Source organism: Drosophila persimilis, unplaced genomic scaffold, assembly GCF_003286085.1.
Source record: "Drosophila persimilis strain 14011-0111.01,24,50 unplaced genomic scaffold, DperRS2 tig00001113-arrow-arrow-pilon, whole genome shotgun sequence".
Lineage (NCBI taxonomy): Eukaryota > Metazoa > Arthropoda > Insecta > Diptera > Drosophilidae > Drosophila > Drosophila persimilis.
Window position 1 is genome coordinate 1 of NW_020825421.1, and position 5,314 is coordinate 5,314.

A 5,314-nucleotide genomic window follows, 5' to 3' on the forward strand; every position below is an offset into this window, starting at 1 on the left:
GAAGACTAGTGTGGATTTGGCCTAGGAAGGGCATCGCATTGAGTCCATTCTTGTCGCCGGAACCTTCGGGGGGGACCTGCAGCTCCGGCTGCTGCTGCTGATGCTGGTCGGTAAAGTCGAAGGATCCCATGGATCCGAAAATACCCCGCGAAAGGGTGAATGGGGAACGTGGATTATTAATAGTTGGATTCATCTTATTCCAGCACCTGTGAGGAAATATTCGTTCATGGGCTTTGTTTTGTATTTGAATTTTTATTTACTTTATGTTCCCTGTACTTTCGATATTTGTACTGAATGATTCCCAGAGCCAGTTCTGAACGGCTCCAAGTGATAGTTCAGGGCCCACTTCGATGTTGTGTTCCTAACAGATTCTCCCTTCTTTTCAGGTCTCCCCACCCCACCCCCCAACGCCACAAAAATATTTCAAAACTTCGCGCCGCCCACTTCCGCCCCACAAAGAACGAAAATCTGTGGCATCCACGTTTTTAAAGATACGATAAAACCAAAAAAGGCAGAATCGTAGAGGATGTTTATATGTTCTAGAATGTAAAATCTCAACCAGATCGTATAATTATTATAGCCAGAATCAAGAATACAATTTTATTTTTCCTCGCTCTGTCTCTCTCAAACACACAGGTTTCATGGTCGGTTTTGCCAATTGCAAAATATGAGTTCAAGGATTTTAGAACCTATAAGAGCCAGAGCAACCAAATTTGGTATCCATACTCCTGTGATATCGGACCTTGACTGTTTCGTGTCCAAATTTCGGCACACCCCCTTCCGCCCCCGCAAAGGACGAAAATCCACAAATCTCAGAGACTATTATCGCTAGATTAACAAAATTTGGTATCCGCACTTCTGTTAGATCTCACTATAAAACCTATATTTCAGAATTTCTCCCCACCCCCTTCCGCACCCACAAAGGACGAAAATCTGTTATATTCACAATATTGCACATTCGAGAAAACTAAAAACGCAGAATCATAGATAGTGACCATATCTATCAGATCGCTGAATCTGGATCAGATCGGATCATTTTTGTAGCCAAAAGCAAGAAATCAATTTGCAGTGGCTACGCAGCGCCCGACGTCACGCTCTGACTGATTTTCTGTCTCTCTCGCACGCATTCTTTGTCGTGTCGTTTAATATTAGCGGCCTCTGCCGGAGGAGAGCCATACTGACTAAGTATCGGGTATAAATGTAGAGTTGCGGTGTCCGCAGCAACTCACAACGTTCCCCCTCGTTTTAAATTTGGTTGTTGCGGTGAGGCAGAATCTCTTCACGAACTCTCGCCATTTTGCTGCCACTTGTCATGAGAATTGGAAAAAACTTTGAAACAAGGAAAGGATCTGCCACCACTAATGGTAATAATTGCACCTTGGCTATCATCTTTTCACGCAATGATCAGAATTATAGAACAAATTGTCTACATCCATGTTTAGCTAAACTTTTGTTTTCTCCGTTTTTTTCTTACTCACTCATATTAAAACCAAATTTAATCCATCAATAAGTAAAACGATTACCTGGGAAAAGATTATAAATAAATGAGCTTGTGACTACTTAGAATTTAGACGGATTGCTCCTTATCGGTGATGTTTGACTGAATTAAGCATTTTGGCTGATATACTCGACTCGAGAGCTGACACACTGATAATTTTATCGCCAGATTTCCCTCGAAACATTCCTATAAAATCACAGTCAAAAGGTGCAATGCCTTCAATCGAAAAGTATTAGCATGGTGAACGTTTTAAGCGGACTGTCTGCGGACTGGTACTTGTCAGTGCCGCACAACTGAAAGACGGAGATGTCCTGCAAGATTACCAGCGTTTAAAAAGTCTCCGCCCGCTGGGAAGTTTGCCGAAAACTTCCGTATGAATTGCTCCCGGACTTGGATCTTTTCCACCCCCGAATACCCAGTCAGGAGGATCTGTTGTGTTTCGCGGACATGGCTCAGTTCATGCAGGCGCTCACTACTGGAAAATTATGGGAAAATTATACTTAAGAGTAAGTAAATAATGAAAATTATATTCAAGTCAATGAGAACTGAAGTTGACGAATTTTGTGAGCAGTGATCGATGCTTGGGGCTCCATTCCCTCAGGAGTGCTGTCCGGCAATGTCTACCATCTGGGTAACTTCGATGAGTCAAGATCAGCGAGGAGATCACCAGTAGTCACAGCATACATGGAAAGTACTGTTTTCTAATTGTACCCGCCGTATCCATTTCGATCAAGATCGCATCTTGCTTTCCGGCTTCCTGCTCTGCTGCACATATGGATACGTTTCTGGAGCAGTTAATGCAGAATTTGTTGAACTCAAGCAGCACAAATATAAAATTTAGCGAGGCCAGCTATCAGACAAGTGAATCGAAACCTTGGGATGGAATGACCATTTTCACAGTGTAAGTTAGACCTTATCATAATAAATTTCTGTGACTCATACTATGGATTGCAGTGTACTTCTTGGCTTGATGGGTACTATCGTGGGTCTATGCACGCTCTACGACTACTTTCTGTGCCAGGATCAGAGTTAGGACCGGAGAGAACTGAATGATTTACAGAATGATTTAACTCGTATTTTGCCTACCAGGTAGTATCTCTGTGACTGTGAAGATGTGCTCGGCACGGTCAAGTTCCCGTGCCATCTTCCGCATTGTCGACAGCAAATCGAATCCGAACGTGATCAGTTGTCTTGATGGAATCCGCTGCATGTCCCTATTCTGTGTTGTTTTTGACCATGAATACATATATTCGCTAATTTCTCCAAATATAAATACCTTCAATATGATTTCGGTTTTAGTGGCCTCATGCTTGTATGTGCAAAAACCATTCAGCTCTGTTTTTTTGTTTGCTAGTGGGTCGCGGAATCCTTTTCCAGCTTTATTATCCACGGATTTTTTTCGGTTGATTCCTTTTTCTTTATTGGTGGCCTACTAGTGGCTACGGTTGCTCTTCGCTCAATGGATAAGTAAGTGTTTGAGATATTTTGTATCCATCGAGAATTATTGCCAATTTTCTTACAGATCCAAAGGAAAACTGAATGTGCCGCTTATGTATCTTCATCGTATTATACGGATCGTGCCGATACTTGCAATAGCAATCCTAGTTTACATAAAGCTGACGCCCATTGTTTCTGGGGGACCTTATTTTAAAGGTGGATTCCATGGTACCGCCGCCTATGAAAAGGGCTGGTTCTGGACGCTGCTCTTCGTGCAGAATTATGCTACAAGCAATATTGTAAGTCATAGATCTACTCTTATTACCATTTGTACGATAATCGTTTTCAGTGCCTGGATCACACATGGTACTGGGCAGTGGATATGCAGCTTTATATAATCTCTCCGCTTCTGCTGATTGCACTGTATAAGTGGGGCAAAAAGGCAGCAGCTGGCATCGCGGTTCTTGTTCTCCTACTATCGTCCTGCCTCTTTGCCACGATGATAGTCAACAAATACTCATTGCTCTTCAAGTAGGTCCACGATGCTTCTGTTTGTCGTTGGAGTTCTTCAACCCCATTTAATTGCAGGAATGGAACCGAAGGAGATGCCGGAAGGAAACTGTATTCTGCCACACATACTCATTCGGCACCTTGGCTGATTGCATTTCTTTTTGGATATTTTCTTCACCTGAATTGTAGGAAGAAGTTCCAAATAAGCCGGATTTTGGTATGGTCTGGATGGGTTCTTAGTCTGGCCATGATCTTCACCTCGATGTTTGCCCTGTACCCTGCGACCCAATAGAGTGCTCCACCCCTGTCCACCCTCAAGGAGTTTCTGTACTACACGCTTACCAGAGTGGGCTGGCCCTTAGCCCTGTGTTGGATCGTCTTTGCCTGCATGCAGGGCCATGGCGGTCTGGCCAACAGTTTCCTATCCTCGCCATTGTGGCAGCCTCTCTCGAGACTCTCCTATTCCGTGTACATCTGACACCTTTTCGTACAGGAAGTCAACAGTAGAAGCGTTCGTACTAATACTTATTTCTCGGACAAATTGTAGTAGGTTTTGTTTCTAGTAGTTGATGGTTGCTTATTTTTAACTAACCTCATTGATGATTTTCAGATGCAGAAATTTTGGTCTGACTTTGGGATCACTATTTTCATTTCGTATCTGCTTTACGTTGTCATTGAGGCTCCTTTTGGCGGACTCGATAATCTTCTACGATCCCGGGAGAAAAGTGTTTTGAAGCCCCAAGCTCCAAGCGAACAAAAGCAATCCTCAGTTGATGTCCAGCAGGGCCAGTTGAATGCCGGAAGTAATCTGGTTGAGTCCGACGTGCCTAAATAAGAAGCCACAGAGACTACTCCAGAATAGTTATAGATGTAAATATCAATATGGGTTTTTTTTCACTCTTATGTAGACATTTTGTAGATTACAAAACCACATAAAAAAGATGTGAGCTTCCGACTACCCACACACTAGACTGATAAGAGTAATTATCAATGATGTTCGGCTGTATCAAGTATTACGCTGTGCTAGTCTGAGTACCTCAGACTACTCAAGACTACCTTACTCAACACAATTGTTTTTATAATCGGCTGGTGGTTCTAGATAGAACAGATGGCAGATGGCGAAACGCCACCAATCGAATTAGCATTAGCATAGGAAGCGTTGTGGGTCCGAGACAGCCCGAGTGCGTTAGAGCTGCTCGGGGACGCTGTTAAGCCGAGTCCGAGAGATAGCGACATAAGGAGACGAAATAATTCCACTGCATGCGCATATGCGGTAGCAAATGATCTTTGCAGTGCAAACGACAACACCAAAATGCATTTCCTTTGGACCGCACCACTGGCAATAATTTAAAATATTTAAGCTGCTTGATCTGACATACTCCCCCCGTTGGAAGCCTGACTTTCAACAGCAACAGCATTTGGCAGTAGGCACAGCTTGTTGACGGCGCGCTTTGTGATTCCAGATGACGTCTTCAGCACAGCAACTCGGGAAACGCCATCTCGTCCAGGCAAAAGCTCGACCACTCTCGCCAGTGGTCACTTCATGGGAGGAAGATTCTCATCCTTGACAAGAACCAAATCGGCGACAGCTAAACTAGGCTTCACAGTGCGCCACTTTGAGCGCTGCTGCAGTGACGATATGTACTCCTCCTTCCACCGGGACCAAAAGAGCTGCTGCAGGTACGAAACGCGCTGCCAGCCGTCCAGGCGATCGAAGTTTAGCTGCGTGACGTCAGGCTCAGCGAACGAAGCAGGAGGGCCACCATTCAAGAAATGCGCTGGAGTTAGAACGTCTAGATCGGCAGGGCTCTCTGAAATTGAAACTAAAGGTCTTGAATTAATCACTGCCGTGATGTGGCACAACCGCGT

The 5,314-nt window shown here is 44.1% G+C and overlaps 1 pseudogene; it reads left to right on the top strand.

The window, feature by feature from the left end:
* Window positions 1-2,069: 2,069 nt before the first annotated feature.
* Window positions 2,070-4,397, top strand: LOC6603562 (annotated as a pseudogene).
* Window positions 4,398-5,314: the final 917 nt, after the last annotated feature.